The sequence below is a fragment of the Balaenoptera musculus genome, chromosome 1 (genome assembly GCF_009873245.2).
Source record: "Balaenoptera musculus isolate JJ_BM4_2016_0621 chromosome 1, mBalMus1.pri.v3, whole genome shotgun sequence".
NCBI classification, from domain to species: Eukaryota; Metazoa; Chordata; class Mammalia; order Artiodactyla; family Balaenopteridae; genus Balaenoptera; species Balaenoptera musculus.
Window position 1 is genome coordinate 69,335,831 of NC_045785.1, and position 20,211 is coordinate 69,356,041.

Here is a 20,211-nt window from a genome sequence, read left to right on the forward strand (position 1 = left end):
TGTCATCTTCACACAGTGACAGCTTTACTTCTTCTTTTCCAATTTGGATTCCTTTTTTTTTCTTTTACTTCTCCAATTGCTGTGGCTAAAACTTCCAAGACTATGTAGAATAATAGTGGTGATAGTGGGCAACCTTTTCTTGTTCCTGATCTTAGAGGAAATGGTTTCAGTTTTTCACCATTGAGGATGATGTTGGCTGTGGGTTTGTCATATATGGCTTTTATTATCTTGGGGAAAGTTCCCTCTATGCCTACATTCTGGAGAGTTTTTATCATAAATGCATGTTGAATTTTGTCGAAAGCTTTCTCTGCATCTATTGAGATGATCATATGACTTTTCTCCTTCAATTTGTTAATATGGTGTTTCACGTTGATTGATTTGCATATACTGAAGAATCCTTGCATTCCTGGATCATGAATGCAGAACTCCTCAACAAAATACTAGCAAACAGAATCCAACAGCACATTAAAAGGATCATGGTGTATGATCCTTTTAATGTGCTGTTGGATTCTGTTTGCTAGTATTTTGTTGAGGAGTTTTTCATCTATGTTCATCAGCGATACTGGCCTGTAGTTTTCTTTCTTTGTGACATCTTTGTCTGGTTTTGGTATCAGAGTGATGGTGACCTCATACAATGAATTTGGGAGTGTTCCTCCCTCTGCTATATTTTGGAAGAGTTTGAGAAAGATAGATATTAGCTCTTCCCTAAATGTTTGATAGAATTCGCCTGTGAAGCCATCTGGTCCTGGGCTTTTGTTTGTTGGAAGATTTTAAATTATAGTTTCAATTTCAGTGCTTGTGATTGGTCTGTTCTTATTTTCTATTTCTTCCTGGTTCAGTCTCGGAAGGTTGTGCATTACTAAGAATTTGTCCATTTCTTCCAGATTGTCCATTTTATTGGCTTATAGTTGCTTTTAGTAATCTCTCATGATCCTTTGTATTTCTGCAGTGTCGGTTGTTACTTCTCCTTTTTCATTTCTAATTCTATTGATTTGAGTCTTCTCCCTTTTTTTCTTGATAAGTCTGGCTAATGGTTTATCAATTTTTTTTATCTTCTCAAAGAACCAGCTTTTAGTTTTATTGATCTTTGCTATCATTTCCTTCATTTCTTTTTCATTTATTTCTGATCTGATCTTTACGATTTCTTTCCTTCTGCTAACTTTGAGGGTTTTTTGTTCTTCTTTCTCTAATTGCTTTAGGTGTAAGGTTAGGTTGTTTATTTGAGATGTTTCTTGTTTCTTAAGGTAGGATTGTATTGCTATAAACTTCACTCTTAGAAATGCATTTGCTGCATCCCATAGGTTTTGGGTGGTCGTGTTTCATTGTCATTTGTTTCTAGGTATTTTTTGATTTCCTCTTTGATTTCTTCAGTGATCTCTTGGTTATTAAGTAGTGTGTCTGCTTAGCCTCCATGTGTTTGTATTTCTTACAGATTTTTTCCTGTAATTAATATCTAGTCTCATAGTGTTGTGGTCAGAAAAGATACTTGATATGATTTCAATTTTCTTCAATTTACCAAGGCTTGATTTGTGACCCAAGATATGATCTATCCTGGAGAATGTTCCATGAGCACTTGAGAAAAATGTGTATTCTGTTGTTTTTGGATGGAATGTCCTATAAATATCAATTAAGTCCATCTTATTTAATGTATCATTTAAAGCTTGTGTTTTCTTATTTATTTTCATTTTGGATGATCTGTCCATTGGTGAAAGTGGGGTGTTAAAGTCCCGTACTATGATTGTGTTACTGTTGATTTCCCCTTTTATGGCTGTTAGTATTTACATTATGTATTGTGGTGTTGCTATGTTGGGTGCATAAATATTTACAATTGTTATATATTGTTCTTGGATTGATCCCTTGATCATTATGTAGTGTCCTTCTTTGTCTCTTGTAATAGTCTTTTTTTTTAAGATCTATTTTGTCTGATATAAGAGTTGCTACTCCAGCTTTCTTTTGATTTCCATTTGCATAGAATATCTTTTTCCATCTCCTCACTTTCAGTCTGTATGTGTCCCTAGGTCTGAAGTGGGTCTCTTGTAGACAGCATATAAATGGGTCTTGTTTTTGTATCCATTCAACCAGCCTATGTCTTTTGGTTGGAGCATTTAATCCATTTACATTTAACGTAATTATTGATATGTATGTTCATATTACCATTTTCTTAATTGTTTTGGGTTTATTATTGTAGGTCTTTTCCTTCTCTTGTGTTTCCTGCCTAGAGAAGTTCCTTTAGCATTTGTTGTAAATCTGGTTGGTGGTGCTGAATTCTCTTAGCTTTTGCTTGTCTGTAAAGCTTTTATTTTCTCCGTCAAATCTAAATAAGATCCTTGTTGGGTAGAGTAATCTTGGTTGTAGCTTTTTCTCCTTCATCACTTTAAATATGTCCTGCCACTCCCTTCTGGCTTGCAGAGTTTCTGCTGAAAGATCAGCTGTTAACCTTATGAGGATTCCCTTATGTGTTATCTGTTGTTTTTCCCTTGCTGCTTTTAATATTTGTTCTTTGTATTTAATTTTTGATAGTTTGATTAATATGTGTCTTGGCACGTTTCTCCTTGGATTTGTCCTGTATGGGACTCTCTGTGCTTCCTGGGCTTGATTAACTATTTCCTTTCCCATATTAGGGAAGTTTTCCACTATAATCTCTTCAAATATTTTCTCAGTCCCTTTCTTTTTCTCTTCTTCTTCTGAGACCCCTATAATTCGAATGTTGGTGTGTTTAATGTTGTCCCAGAGGTCTCTGAGACTGTCCTCAATTCTTTTCATTCTTTTTTTCTTTATTCTGCTCTGCAGTAGTTATTGCCACTATTTTATCTTCCAGGTCACTTATCTGTTCTTCTGCCTCTGTTATTCTGCTATTGATCCCTTCTAGAGAATTTTTAATTTCATTTATTGTGTTGTTCATCACTGTTTGTTTGCTCTTTAGTTCTTCGAGGTCCTTGTTAAACGTTTCTTGTATTTTCTTCATTCTATTTTCATGATTTTGGATCATCTTTACTATCATTATTCTGAATTCTTTTTCAGGTAGACTGCCTATTTCCTCTTCATTTGTTAGGTCTGGTGGGTTTTTGCCTTGCTCCTTCATCTGCTGTATGTTTCTCTGTCTTCTCATTTTGCTTAACTTACTGTGTTTTGCGTCTCCTTTTCATAGGCTGGGGGTCCCTAGTTTCTGTTGTTTTTGGTGTCTCTCCCCAGGGGCTAAGGTTGGTTCAGTGGGTTGTGTAGGTTTCCTGGTGGAGGTGACTAGTGCCTGTGTTCTCGTGGATGAGGATGGATCTTGTCTTTCTGGTGGGCAGGTCCACGTCTGGTGGTGTGTTTTGGGGTGTCTGTGGCCTTATTATGATTTTAGGCAGCCTCTGTGCTAATGGGTGGTGTTGTCTTCCTGTCTTGCTAGTTGTTTGGCATAGGGTGTCCAGCACTGGAGCCTGCTGGTCGTTGAGTGGAGCTGGGTCTTGGCGTTGAGATGGAGATCTCTGGGAGATTTTTGCCATTTGATATTACACGGAGCTGGGAGGTCTATTGTGGACCAATGTCCTGAACTTGGCTCTCCCACCTCAGTGGCACAGCCCTGACACCTGGCTGGAGCACCAAGAGCCTGTCTTCCACATGGATCAGAATAAAAGGAGAAAAAAGAAAGAAAGAAAGAAAGAAAGAAGAAGATAAAATAAAATAAAATAAATTTATTAATATAAAAAAGACAAAAATAATTATTAAGAAAAAAATTTAATAAAAAAACACAACAAAACATAAAAAACGTACAGACAGAACCCTAGGACAAATGGTAAAAGCAAAGCTATACAGACAAAATCACACACAGAAGCATACACATACACACTCACAAAAAGAGAAAAAGGGAAAAAATATATATATATCGTTGCTCCCAAAGTCCACCTCCTCTGTTTGGGATGATTCGTTGTCTATTCAGGTATTCCACAGATGCAGGTACATCAAGTTGATTGTGGAGATTTAATCCTTTGCTCCTGAGGCTGCTCGGAGAGATTTCCCTTTCTCTTCTTTGCTCACACAGCTCCCGGGGTTCAGCTTTGGATTTGGACCCGCCTCTGCAAGTAGGTCGCCTGAGGGCGTCTGTTCTTCGCTCAGAGAAGACAGGGTTAAAGGAGCAGCTGTTTCGGGGGCTTGGCTCACTCAGGCAGGGGGGAGGGAGGGTTATGGATGAGGGGAGAGCTTGCGGCAGCAGAGGCTGGCGTGACATTGCACCAGCCTGGGGTGCGCCATGTGTTTTCCCAGGGAAGTTGTCCCTGGATCACGGGACCCTGGCAGTGGCAGGTTGCACAGGCTCCCGGGAGGGGAGGTATGGAGAGTGACCTGTGCTTGCACACAGGCTTCTTGGTGGCTGCAGTAGCAGCCTTAGTGTCTCATGCCCATCTCTGGGGTCCGCGCTGATAGCCACAGCTCATGCCCGTCTCTGGAGCGCCTTAAGCAGCGCTCTTAATCCCCTCTCCTCACGCACCAGGAATCAAAGAGGCAAGAAAAAGTCTCTTGCTTCTACGGCAGCTCCAGACTTTTTCCTGGACTCTCTCCCGGCTAGCTGTGGCGCACTAGCCCTTTCAGGCTGTGTTCACGCAGCCAACCCCAGTCCTCTCCCTGGGTTCTGACCTCCGAAGCCGGAACCTCAGCTCCCAGCCCCAGCCCGCCCCAGAGGGTGAGCAGACAAGCCTCTTGGGCTGGTGAGTGCTGGTTGGCAACGATCCTCTGTGCAGGAATCTCTCCGCTTTGCCCTTCTCACCCCTGTGGCTGCGCTCTCCTCCATGGCTCCGAAGCTTCCCCCCTCCGCCACCCGCAGTCTCTGCCCATGAAGGGGCTTCTACTGTGTGGAAACCTTTCCTCCTTCACAGCTCCCTCCCACTGGTGCAGGTCCCATCCCTATTCTTTTGTCTCTGTTTTTTCTTTTTTCTTTTGCCCTACCCAGGTACGTGGGGAGTTTCTTGCCTTTTGGGAGGTCTGAGGTCTTCTGCCAGCGTTCAGTAGGTGTTCTGTAGTAGTTGTTCCACATGTAGACGTATTTCTGATGTATTTGTGGGGAGGAAGGTGATCTTCGCATCTTATTCTTCCACCATCTTGAAGCTCCTCCTTAATTTTGTTTAAGACATATTGGATAGAGGCTAGAATGAGGTGGGTTTTTGTTTGGTTTTTTGTTTGTTTATTTTTTAAGTGTGGATTTATTTATATTCCTGGAATATGATACAAACCTAAAGATCTGGAAATATTTGGGTGAAATTTAACTATATTATATCCTATTATTACTAAGAATATTTAAGTTGGAATAGATTTTAGCCATATATGCCTTTATACCTAGAAAGAATATATATTTATCTTATATAAATTATATTTTATAATGTACAACATATAATATAATATTGTATACTATATGTATTCCTTTGAAATTTATAAATATGTATGTATATTTACAATTTTAATCCAATAAAATTTAGAAATACATACATTATATCCAGATAGGTATGTGTAGGTATAGTAAATGAATTATCATCTTTTACTGACACCATGCATTTTTTTTTCCTAGAAAATGGTCTTTGAATCAAATATATATGCAATGACAGTGATTTCTTTTAATTCATGGATTTTCAACTTCTTCATCTCTACAATGAGAGAATGGAAAATTCTCTCTGGATTTGAACATCTCCTACTCTATGAGAAAAATATCAACGATTACTAAGACAATGGGAGAAACATAAGAAACATACCTTTGTCTTTTACAAACCTTTGTGACATTTGAAGAATCCAAAGAGGATTGTGTGCCTTGCTAAACTTGCGATTGCAAGAATTGCAAATACTTTTAGATTTGTTTTCGCATGACATACAATACATTTCTTTTTACCAACTTTGACTACCCACTGAAGTCTAGGCTCAAATTCTTCAACATTCATATTCACTGCCTGAGGAAAAATGCATGAGTAGAAAAGGGAATGAGAATATGGCATTTAATTATTAAATCAATACATGTGCCTGACTTGCAGAAGCTAGGTACAATTTAAATCTGGTTAAAGGAAACCAATCATCCATTCTCTGAAACTCTGAAAGTGTGCAAACATGCCTTTTGCATTTGAAGGCTTTTGAAGACAACAGTTTAGTGTATAACTAATTAACTAACTAAAAATGAAAACATTTCATTTTTGTTGGGCACACTATTTGCCCTTTTTCTTTTGAACTTTTCAAACAGTACTGTAATATGACAGACATTTTCTTTTTATGGAGTCACATAGTGGTTATAGATCTTACACAAACTCATGAAGGATGGGAGAAAAATGTTAGTGGTTTTTCTTACCCTTCAATGTGCAAAGCTGCTGTATTTGATTCTTCTTTGTCTCACCTTAAAAAGCTTATCATTTCCTATGAGTTTTTTTAGCCACCAATAACAGCTATAATTAAAGATATCACTTTACTGTGAACCTAAAATTATGCTAGCCATTATGCTGTGTATTTTACATCCATTGTCTCATTTCATATTCAAAGCAACCCTAAGAAGTCTCTATTATTAGGGTACCTCTTTTGCAGATGTGGAGAAATTGTCAAAGTAATTTTCTAAGGTTGCATATCCTGTAAATATTGTTGCCTGACAACAAAAAAGTGGACATGAATGTTCATTGCACCATTATTCATAATAGCTAAAACTTTACTGACCTCAAAGCTCATTCTCATAATTACCAAGCATAGGGCCTTGGAATGCTTACCATGCATGCATCCATACATCCATATTTTGGTCTCTTCTAATGTATGGTAAAATGGAAAGGAATCTAATTTTCAATTGTAGCTGCAGAAAATGGAAGAAACGTTCTTAATACTACATTAAAGTCAATTCAAGAAAAATATTCTTAGGTAATTTTCCAGCAGATTTTTTTTCTTTAAATGCCAGAATCAACTTTTCACGTGTGCAGTGGAATTTTCCTACTTTTTTTCCTTCCATGTCCATGGCTTCAAGAGTGAGAGTAATGTAAGAAAGCTTCAGATGTGCTCAAAACTCTCGTTCTATGTGTATGGTTCTTCGGAACCTCCATGAAAGGCTAAAGAAAAATGAATGCAGAACGAGAATGCATTTCTGTTTGATTTTGACAAGAGTCCACTCTACTTGATCACTATACTTGAAAAACCCAGTTGACTTCTCAGATAGAATTAGCATTTTTGGTAATGTTCATCTAGTTTCTATCTCCCGTTGGGTTGAACGGAAACTATTCTGTAATATGGGCAAATGCTATTTCAAAGCACATATTTGCTCAGGAATGATGAATAAATATACCATTAAAGGGATATCTTTCTCTTTAAGCCAAATGAATGTAGAGGTGACTTAATGCAATGCAGACAATAAATTACACTTATGTTCTGAATGATTTTCTCAAAGAATCCCCAGGAGCTTTACAAAAATTAAAAATTCTTAACGGCAACATCAAACATCAGTTACTTTGGTTTAGATTTTAAAACAGAAATTGATTTAGCATTTTAGATCTCCAGTGGGGATTGCTTCTGCATTCATGAAGGCTGCTGTTAGAGGCAGATACGCCACACAACCAACAGCTGCTGATCTAGGCAAAGACTTTTATATTTTCCAGGAAATCACAAAGATGCTTCCATAAAAGCTGCAAGGCACTGACCAAACCAATCTGCAAGAGCTGAAGATGGGAATTTAAATACATGGTTATTAGGGCAGAGAGCAGTTTGTACCAGTGTTCTGGGACTGTCCTTATCCATCCTACTTATTTTTATTGCTACTACTTCTATAAAGCCACAAGTGCCCAGAATACTTTGAAGATGATGTGAAAAACAATAAAAGAATATAGCAATTGCAAATTCAACCTTGTATTTGTAATGTCCAGTATCACACCTGTCTTAATCACTTCAAAGTTAGATATGGAGCCAGATACAATAAAATATTGTAGAGGTCAGTTTCAGTATTCCTAATCTCACAGAAATAATTGCACCTGACAGTTTGAGTAGCTTTCGTGAATGCTAAAGATTTTGGGGGGTCGTTCATGAAAAATAGAAAATGTTCTCTGTCTATTCCTCAGTACAAAAATATCTTAACAAGAAATAGAAAAGAAGGCACTTAAGACACCAAAATAGAAAGAGAAAAGATAGAATAAAAGAACCAATAAACACCAAAGAGCTTGTTATTCACATTCAAATGAAGCCAATCTTTCAAGTTATTAGGAAGGGAAAAGCAAAATGGTATGAATGTGGAAGATTTTTGGTGATGGAGTTGAATTTATTGATGTAGAATTAATATGATATATATGTACACATTATCATCTTCTATTTCTAAATTTATTATATATATATCTATAACGATGTCTTCAATTTCAACACACACACAAACGCACAGGAGAGAGAGAGGAAGATAGAAAAAATAGAGTAGAAACTTATAATGTGTGGTGTAGAAAGTGTTATTTTATTTAAGCCTAATCATTCATATAGGAACTAATTGGGTTATAATTGCCCAAGAGAGGGACTCTAATGATTCCTAGTGTATATTCCAAGACAAAACAAATAAAGTAAGTGATTAGTTAATGCTTGTTAAGTAAAATGGGGATAAAAATTGCTGCTTAAATTCCTGCAAATCTAGTTATTTTTACACTTAGATAAAAATTTTGGAAATGAATAGTATTTTCAATAAGTGGTGCTGGGACAACTGTATATTCACATGCAAAAAAATTAAGTTGTATACCTATCTTATGTTATATACAAAAATTTACTCAAAATACATTAAAAAACCTAAATGTGAGAGCTAAAAGTATCAAATTCTTAAAAGAAAGCACAGGTATAATTCTTCATGACCTTGGATTAGACAAGGAATTCTTAAATATGACACCAAAAGCACAAGTAACACAGGAAAAATACAAATTGGACATCATCAAATTAAAATTAAAATTAAATTTTAATTTAAATCAAAATTAAAATCTTGTGGTTCAAAAGACATCTTCAAGTAAGTGAAAAGGCAATCCACAGAATGGGAGAAAAATTTTGAAAATAAAACATCTGTTAAGGTATCTAGAATATACAAAGGATTGCAACTCAATCATAGAAAGGCAAATATCACAATGTTTAAAAATGGAAAACATCTGAATAGACATTTCTCCAAAGCAGGTATACAGATGGCCAATAAGAAAAAAGGAAAAGGTGACAAACATTATTAGCCATCAGGGAAATGCAAATTAAAACCACAGTAAGATACCCCTTCACATTCAGCATGGATAAAATAAAAAAGACAGATGACAAGAAATGTTGTCAAAGATGTGGAGAGATTCTAGCCCTCATACACTGCTGGTGGAAATGCAAAATGCTGCAGCTGCTTTGCAAAGCTATCTAGAAGTTTCTGAGGTTAAACATAGAGTTACCATATAACCCAGCAACCCCACTCCTAGGTGCATACACAAGAGAATGAGATGGTATGTCCACACAGAAATTTGGACACGAATGTTCATAGCACAAACATTCACAATAACCAAAATGTGGTCAAAACCCAAATGTCTATCAACTGATGAATGGGTATATATGATATGCTATATCCACCCAATGGAATATTATATGGCAATAAAAATGAATGAAATATTGATACATGTTGCAACATGAATGAATCTTAAAATTTTAATGTCAGGTGAGAAAACTCATTACAAAAGACTGCATGTTGTATAATTCCTTTTATAAGACATTTTCAGATTAAGCAAATCTATAGAAACAAGAAGTAAATGAACATTTTTCTGATACTGGGGAGAAGTGGGGAGTGGCTGCTAGAGGATGCAGGGTTTCTTTCTGGAGTGATTAAAAGGTTCTAAGTTGATTACAGTGTGTGGTTGCACAACTCTGGGAATATACTAAAAACACTGAATTGGGCAATTTAAATGTATGGTATATGAATTATATCTCAATTATGCTGTTTAAAAATAAAACAATATAAATAAGTGTTGCGGATATTCCATCAACAGTTTAAATGGTCTCTTTTGTATGAGGAAAGCAAAATCAGATGTATAGTATGGAAAGATTATCAAAAGGTATTATTCTAGGAATAGAAATGTCATTACAACAGAATTGTTCTGAGAAAAGTGTGCATATTTATCAAAAAGAAACACACTCTAAAATGTTAATCCATACCTTCTTATTAAACAGGTTTATAATAAAAACAAAACAAATACAAGAAAAAAAGAAAACATTTTTGCACTGACACTAATCAACCTTAGCTAGTATTTCACAAACTTCTCATTCACCATCAGTGGGGCTGGTCACATTATTCAGAAGACTCAAAAAAATCTATTACCACATATAGAAAAAACAGTGCAAATGTCATGGTTCAAATGACTGGATCATAGGAGTTATCTTAAGATGCAATATACAGCATACTGGGAAACCTGATGGAATTCAGGGGTCAAAGAGCAAAACCAGTTAGAAGAACACAGCAATAAAACAGATGACATGGTAAAAATTGTATAAAGTTGTAGGAAGCACAAAAACTAATTATAAAAGTAAGTTGTAGAGCACCACCCCCTTGACAGACCAACAGACACACACACACACACACACACACACACACACACACACACACACACACACAGACAAAATGTAGCTGCTACTGGCAAGCTATAAAATACAGTGAAGAAACATATTTTCCAACACACTTATATGCATGAAATACAATAGCACTATCCCATCTGTGGTATGTTATGTCATATTGTGATGTCGTAGTTATTCTGGATTTGGAGAGGACTCCCTCTGCAGTTGCCTCCACAACCTGCCCCATAACACATTCTCCTGAGACAGAAGAAGCACAGGGGAACTCAAATAACATTCTCCTTCGTATACAACGATATAGTGAAAAAGAAACAACACACTGAGAAAAGTAGAAACGGACATGTTAGTAGATAATAAAGGACCACAAGAATCAGAACGTAAGTTTTTATAAGCATCAGGTATAATGTAATGGGCTATGATATATTGTAATATATTGATTGCATCTGACAACTGTGGAAGCTTTTATAGTTTTCAAAGCATTTCCACCTTCTCATTAGATTCAGTCTCAACCCAGAGAGCAAAGCTGAGCATTTCAGAAACAGAGCAAGGAAGGCTGAGACAGGTTAAATTATGGGAGTAGGAGTGCACACTCATGAGGAACGATGCCAGCGTGAAGCTAAAGCCAAAGGAGGAAAACAGAGATGAAGTATTTTCCTACAGCTTTTTTGCATCAATATAAATTTGGCATCAATACACATAGGAATACAAATAGAATCTTGCTCCAGTTCAAAGCGTGTGTGTGTGTGTGTGTGTGTGTGTGTTTACTACAGCATGATACATAATTCATGATTAGTAAAAAACAAAATACATAGACCTCCCAATTCCACCTACACATTTTTCCAACTTCATCAGTGGTTCCCCAGCCCAAGACACCAGCCATCATCCCTTATAATCAAAGCCTCCTTTGAACTCTTTCCTTCACTCATGCTGCCTCCCATTTCAGTCTCTTTCCCAAACAGCAGAGTGTTTCCTTCAGTTGGTGAGGTCAACCACCTTCCCATCTAACTCGGAGTCAAATCCAAAGTTCTTAAAGTGACCTAAAGTTTTAACGATCAGAGTCCCTGATAATGTTGTGACCTCTATTCCTCTCACTGGCCAGATATGGTCCCCTCCAGTCAACTAGTACTGGCCTCTGCCGTGTTCCTCTAATACATCCAGACTACTCCACCTCAGGACCTTATAACAATCATTCCCTGTACCAAGAATTCTCTCCCTCCTTATATGCATCTAGGTTTCTCTCTCACTTCATCCCAGATGCTTTCCTGAGTGCCATACCTAAAAACTAGACAAACAAAAACATCTTTCCTCTTTTTCTCTACTCTGTTGTTAATTATATTATTTATAATCATCTGAAATGATATATCATTAATTGATCTAATATCAGTCTCCTCCACTAGAATATGAGCTCCATGAAGGCAGGGCCTTGGTCTGTCTTGTTCACTACCTTAACCTCAACAACTATTAAGTTTTGAACAAAGTACAAATTAAATGAATATTTTTATTGACATATAATCGACCTATAACACTATATTATTTTCTGGTGTACAACATAAGACATGTGAAATGATCATCACCGTAAGTTTAGTTAACATCCATCACCACACATAGTTACAGATTTTTTTCTTTTGATGAGAACTTTTAAGATCTCTCTTAGCAACTTTCAAATATGTAATAGAATATTATTAACTATAGTCACTATGCTATACCTTACATCCCTATGATTTATTTATTGTATAACAGGACATTTGTACCTTTTGATCACCTTCACCCATTTCCTCTGCCCCTCACTCCCCACATCTGGCCACTCCCAATCTGTTCTCTGTATCTATGAGCTTGGTTTTTGTTTTGTTTTTTCTAGATTCCACATAAAAGTGAGATTTTATGGTATTTGCCTTTCAACTTATTTCACTTAGTATAATGACCTCAAGGCCCATCCATGTTGTTGAAAATGGCAAGATTTCCTTCCCTTTTATGGCCAATAATACTCTCTTGTGTATGTATATAAATGAATATTTCTTGAATGAATGAATCATAAGTATAGCAGTGATATTATATCTGTTATTCTACCCCTCATGATAACACTTACTGATAGATACATTCAGTCTCATTTTACAAGTAGACAAATGGAAGCTCAGAAAAGTTAAGTTGCATGACCAACAACCTATAGTTAACAAACTGTATAGCTCTGTTTTTGCTCAGATTTGATTCCTATATCCTTGCTACCTGTTTTAAGGTGGTTTAAGCCCTGAGGTTTCCTGGTGGTTCCCGATAGGATGCCCTTATCATTAAGGGAAGGCCTGCTAGGGTTCCAGGTCCCATGGCCCCCATTTCAATCACGTGTCTGATGCATGTTTGTTTTATATATTGGGGTTTCATGTAAGATTTCATTTGACATACTTTTTAAAGATGCTTGTTCAAAGAACTGCTAAAAAAGACCATGTTGTAAATCACATTATATAATGTGTGGTATATAAACATATACAAATGAATGATTTAGTAGATAATTGTCATATTTATTTAGCACCTATGATGAGGTAAAGAATAATTCTGTTGTATTTTTTCCCCCAGGGAATATTTGTTTTGCAAAACACTGCTTTTGGTGCTACAGGATGTGCAAAATTGAATAAAACATGCTTCCTTTCTTGAGTGCTTATATATGAAATACAAATGTAAAAAGAAGCATTAGATATAGCATTTACATTTTGTGATACGTCTCAGAACAATTTAATTTGAAATCAGGATGTGGAACTCTTAATGTCCTAGAGCACAGTCCTTTGAGGATTTTCAAAGGTGAAATATCTATGTATAATCAGTAAATGAAGGCTAATATTTATATTCAGAGGTCCACATTCTGCCACTTAGAACCTGCTGATTCATACTTCACATATACTTGTAACAAGCTTATCTTTTTTTGTTCCCTCTCTCTTCTTTCTTTCTTTTTTTAAAGGTCTTTATTGAATTTGTTACAATACTGCTTCTGTTTTATGTGTTGGTTTTCTGGCCGCAAGGCATGTAGGATCTTAGCTCCCAACCAGGGATCGAACCCACATCCACTGCTGTGGAAGGCAAAGTCTTAACCACTGGACTGCCATGAAAGTCCCCTTTCTTCCTTCCTCCCTCCCTCCCTCCCTCCCTTCCTTCCTTCCTTCCTTCTTTCCTTCCTTCCTTCCTTCTTTTTTTCATAGCATTCAGTATATTAGAAGGATTAAATTGAAAGTGGAGAGAAGACAGATAAATTAAATGCCTACATAATACCATACAAGTAACATATGAGAGCTGATAACCTGATAGTGAGAAAACTGAAACAAAACCTTGACAAACTAGCAAAAGTACCATAAAACATAGTTTCTTCTAATCATATTGCGTAACAAAATTCGTATACATCTCTCCTTGCAGATAGGGAGTCAACATTTAAACGAATATGGTTTACTAAGTGTTGAAACTCAAACAGGAAATCTCAAGACTTAACTATTTTTCTTAAAAATATGGGTGTGATGTGACTTAATTTTGTGGGCATGTGTGAGTGTGTATATTCTACTAATAAATTAAACCTTTCAAAGTAAATATTTCAAATCAAATAGTTTATTTGATAAATTAAGTAGTTTATTATAAAGAGATAAACTGTATAGCACTTCAATATAATTCTTTAATGTTTTATTGTGTTGCTTTTATTTTCATGTTTTCTGGGTAACGCTTTAAAATAATGGCCTAGTTAAGGTAATTAATGTTGAATTACACTGGAAATCCAATTGAATTACTTGTGACATTCACATTAATACTAAATGAGTTCACTGTGATTAATGCTGTTAAATAGTTACCAGAGGAATTAATATTGATTAGGCAATTATTTTAAAGTGTTACTGTTTATTGCAATTTACTCCAACTTCTTTTTTCTTGAGTAAACCTTTCTTTATTGGCAGCTGTGTAATCACCCAGGAAGCCAGAATTGGAAGCACAAAGTTGTGTTTTGTTTTCTTACATTTAAAATGGCAAAATGTGAAACCTTCTCTTACTCTACCCTCTTTGGTAGTGGTTCCCAACATCCATGGTTTATAACAAGTTCTAAACCATTGCTTAGAACTTGCCCCAGATGCTGTATGTCCCTGAATCTTGTGTGTGGTTGCTTAAGTCTTACTTGTTCTTTAGGGCCTGTCTCAAGTCCCATCACCTACATGATGCTTTCTCTAGCTCCTCAGCTAAATTTAACATCATCCAGCACTTTACAAGTGCCAGAGCACTTGCATATCATTTGAGATTTGGAATAGAATATCCTAATAGCTGTTCACATTTTCATATGCATTTATATAAATACATCACACATAAATATTTTCACCAATAGGAGTTTTTACAGAGATGCTATAGTATACTAATATACCAATTGTAAAATGATCTGTAATTACACTACATCGGCATGTTCAGATCAGTCCTCTTAGATTGTGGAAAATAATAGTAATTACTTTTGCTCTTATCAAGACCTGAGTGGAGCTGTACCATGAGAGTTTGGAGAGTGACAATCGATGTAGGCTCCACACTCTGGATCTCTGAACACAAAACTGGAGGCCCAAGAGCACATCTTTGAACCTTAAAAGGTTTTGTGAAAATATATAATAAATAAGGTTCTCAGGTAGTTACAGGAGCATTTTTCAGATATTTTGTAAAATAAAATAAAACAAATAAATTACTGGGAATGCAACTGTAAAACATGGGATATTTTCATTCAGAAACATCTGGTTATCATATGTTAGCAGAAATTCCTCTTTTTTAATAAAATCTGTGAGTGAATCTTCTTTATCAATGATGATATCAGGGAAATGTTTCCTCAACAAGAAAAGAACATTCAGGAAAGGATTACCTGCTTTATTAGTCAAGGTTCTCCAGAAAAACAAAAACAAACAAACAAGTAAATTATATATATATGTGTGTGTGTGTATATATATATAGAGAGAGAGAGAGAGATTATTTTAAGGAACTGGTTCATGTGATTGTAGGGAATAACAAAGTCCAAAAAACTTTGGCTCATGCCTGCAGGCAGGGGTTTATGCTGCAGTCTCCATCAGAAATTCTTTTTCTCCAGGAAATTTCAGTGTTTAGTCTTAAGGCCTTCAACTGATTGAGGGACGCCCATTCATGTTATCAAGGATAATCACCTTTACTTAAAGTCAATTGATTGTAGATCCTAACCACATCTACATTGTGTCTTCACAGCAACATCTAGAGCAGTGTTTAATTAAATAACTAAATACTGTAGCCTAGCCAAGTTGACAAATAAAACTAACCATCACGTATGTAATGGGAATATATGTTTCATGTAGAAGACTCTTTCTTCTTTTTGCTTTATTTTCCTTAATATAATTAATGAGTTTTAGATTATTTTCCAGTGCTTTCTTTTTTTTTTTTTTAACATCTTTATTGGAGTATAATTGCTTTACAATGGTATGATAGTTTCTGCTTTATAGTAACGTGAATCAGCTATACATACACATATATCCCCACATCTCTTCCCTCTTGCATCTCCCTCCCTCCCACCTTCCCTATCCCATCCCTCTAGATGGTCACAAAACACCGAGCTGATTTCCCTGTGCTATGCGGCTGCTTCCCACTAGCTATCGATTTTACATTTGGTAGTGTATATATGTCCAGGCCAATCTCTCACTTTGTCCCAACTTACCCGTCCCCCTCCCCGTATCCTCAAGTCCATTCTCTAGTAGGTCTGTGTCTTTATTCCCCTACTGCCCCTGTATTCTTCATAACCGTTTTTTCTTTTTTTTTAAGATTCCATATATATGTGTTAGCATACGGCATTTGTTTTTCTCTTTCTGACTTCACTCTGTATGACAAACTCTAGGTCCATCCACCTCACTACAAATAACTCAATTTCATTTCTTTTTATGGCTGAGTAATATTCCATTGTATATATGTACCACATCTTCTTTATCCATTCATCTGTTGATGGACACTTAGGTTGTTTCCATGTCCTGGCTATTGTAAACAGAGCTGCAATGAACATTGTGGTACATGACTCTTTTTGAATTATGGTTTTCTCAGGGTATATGCCCAGTAGTGAGATTGCTGGGTCATAGGGTAGTTCTATTTTTCGTTTTTTAAGGAACCTCCATAGTGTTCTCCATAGTGGCTGTATCAATTTACATTCCCACCAACAGGGCAAGAGGGTTCTCTTTTCTCCACACCCTCTCCAGCATTTATTGTTTGTAGATTTTTTGATGATGGCTATTCTGACTGGTGTGAGGTGATACCTCATTGTAGTTTTGATTTGCATTTCTCTAATGATTAATGATGTGGAGCATTCTTTCATGTGTTTGTTGGCAATCTGTATATCTTCTTTGGAGAGATGTCTATTTAGGTCTTCTGCCCATTTTTCGATGGGGTTATTTTTTTTGTTATTGAGCTGCATGAGATGCTTGTAAATTTTGCAGATTAATCCTTTGTAAGTTGCTTCATTTGCAAATATTTTCTCCCATTCTGAGGGTTGCCTTTTCGTCTTGTTTATGGTTTCCTTTGCTGTGCAAAAATTTTTAAGTTTCATTAGGTCTCATTTGTTTATTTTTATTTCCGTTTCTCTAGGAGGTGGGTCAAAAAGGATCTTGCTGTGATTTATGTCATAGAGTGTTATGCCTATGTTTTCCTCTAAGAGTTTTATAGTGTCTGGCCTTACATTTAGGTCTTTAATCCATTTTGAGTTTATTTTTGTGCATGGTGTTAGGAGTGTTCTAATTTCATTCTTTTACATGTAGCTGTCCAGTTTACCCAGCACCACTTATTGAAGAGGCTGTCTTTTCTCCATTGTATATTCTTGCCTCCTTTATCAAAGATAAGGTGACCATATGTGTGTGGGTTTATCTCTGGGCTTTCTACCCTATTCCATTGATTTATATTTCTGTTTTTGTGCCAGTACCTTACTGTCTTGATTACTGTAGCTTTGTAGTATAGTCTGAAGTCAGGCAGCCTGATTCCTCCAGCTCCATTTTTCGTTCTCAAGATTGCTTTGGCTATTTGGGGTCTTTTGTGTCTCCATACAAATTGTGAAATTTTTTGTTCTAGTTCTGTGAAAACTGCCAGTAGTAGTTTTATAGGGATTGCACTGAATCTGTAGATTGCTTTGGGTAGTATAGTCATTTTCAAAATGTTGATTCTCCCAATCCAAGAACATGGTATATCTTTCCATCTGTTTGTATCACCTTTAATTTCTTTCATCAGTGTTTCATAGTTTTCGGCATACAGGTCTTTTGGCTCCTTATGTAGGTTTATTCCTAGGTATTTTACTCTTTTGGTTGCAATGGTAAATGGGAGTGTTTCCTTAATTTCTCTTTCAGATTTTTCATCATTAGTGTATAGGAATGCAAGAGATTTCTGTGCATTAAGTTTGTTTCCTGCTACTTTACCAAATTCATTGATTAGCTCTAGTAGTGTTCTGGTAGCATCTTTAGGATTCTCTATGTATAGTATCATGCCATCTGCAAACAGTGACAGCTTTACTTCTTCTTTTCCAATTTGGATTCCTTTCATTTCTTTTTGTTCTCTGATTGCTGTGGCTAAAACTTCCAAAACAATGTTGAATAATAGTGGTGAGAGTGGGCAATCTTGTCTTCTTCCTGATCTTAGTGGAAATGGTTTCAGTTTTTCACCATTGAGGACTATGTTTGCTGTGGGTTTGTCATATATGGCCTTTATTATGTTGAGGTAAGTTCCCTCTATGCCTACTCTCTGGAGGGTTTTTATCATAAATGAGTGTTGAATTTTGTCAAAAGTTTTTTCTGCATCTATTGATATGATCATATGGTTTTTCTTCTTCAGTTTGTTAATATGGTGTATCACATTGACTGATTTGAGTATACTGAAGAATCTTTGCATCCCTGTGATAAACCCCACTTGATCATGATGTATGATCCTTTTAATGTGCTGTTGGATTCTGTTTCATAGTATTTTGTTGAGGATTTTTGCATCTGTATTCATCAGTGATGTTGGTCTGTAGTTTTCTTTCTCTGTGACTTCTTTGTCTGCTGTTGGTACCAGGGTGATGGTGGCATTGTAGAATGAGTTTGAGAGTGTTCCTCTCTCTGCTATATTTTGGAAGAGTTTGAGAAGGATAGGTGTTAGCTTTTCTCTCAGTGTTTGATAGAATTTGCCTGTGAAGCCATCTGGTCCTGCGGTTTTGTTTGTTGGAAGATTTTTAATCACAGTCTCAATTTCAGTGCTTGTGATTGGTCTGTTTATATTATCTATTTCTTCCTGGTTCAGTGTTGGGAGTGTATGCTTTTCTACGAATTTGTCCATTTCTTCCAGGTTGTCCATTTTATTGGCATAGAGTTGCTTGTAGTATTCTCTCATGATGCTTTGTATTTCTGCAGTGTCAGTTGTTACTTACCTTTTTTCACTGCTGGTTCTATTGATTTGAGTCTTCTCCCTTTTTTCCTTTATGAGTTTGGCTAATGGTTTATCAATTTTGTTTATCTTCTCAAAGAACCAGCTTTTAGTTTTATTGATCTTTGCTATCATTTCCTTCATTTCTTTTTCATTTATTTCTGTTCTGGTCTTTATGATTTCTTTCCTTCTGCTAATTTTGGGGGTTTTTTTTTGTTCTTCTTTCTGTAATTGCTTTAGGTCTAAGGTTAGGTTGTTTATTTGAGATGTTTCTTGTTTCTTAAGGTAGGATTGTATTGCTATAAACTTCCCTCTTAGAACTGCTTTTGCCGCATCCCATGGGTTTGGGGTCGTAGTGTTTAATTGTCATTTTTTTCTAGGTATTTTTTGATTTCCTCTTTGATTTTTCAGTGATCTCTTGGTTATTTAGTAGTGTATTTTTTAGCCTCCATGTGTTTGTATTTTTTACACATTTTTTCCTGTAGTTGATATCTAGTATCATAGTGTTGTGGTCAGAAAAGATACTTGATATAATTTCAATTTTCTTAAATTGATCAAGGCTTGATTTGTGACACAATATATGATCTATGCTGGCGAATGTTCCATGAGCAGTTGAGAAGAAAGTGCATTCTGTTGTTTTTGGATGGAATGTCCTTTAAATATCAATTAAGTCCATCTTGTTTAATGTATCATTTAAAGCTTGTGTTTCCTTATTAATTTTCATTTTGGATGATATTTCCATTGGTGAACGTGGGGTGTTAAAGTCCCCTACCATGATTGTGTTACTGTAGAATTCCCCTTTTAGGGCTGTTAGCATTTGCCGTATGTATTGAGGTGCTCTTATGTTTGGTGCATAAATATTTATAATTGTTATATCTTCTTCTTGGATTGATCCCTTGATCATTATGTAGTGTCCTTCTTTGTCTCTTGTAAGAGTCTTTGTTTTAAAGTCTATTTTGTCTGATATAAGAATTGCTATGCCAGCTTTGTTTTGATTTCCATTTACATGGGATATCTTTTTCCATCCCCTCACTTTCAGTCTGTATGTGTCTCTAGGTCTGAAGTGGGCATCTTGTAGACAGTATATACACGGGTCTTGTTTTTGTGTCCCTTCAGCCAGTCTATGTTTTTTGGTTGGAACATTTAATCTATTTACATTTAAGGTAATTATCTATATGTATGTTCCTATTACCATTCTCTTAATTGTTTTGGGTTTGTTATTATACGTCTTTTCCTTCTCTTGTGTTTTCTGCCTAGAGAAGTTCCTTTAGCATTTGTTGTAAAGCTGGTTTGGTGGTGCTG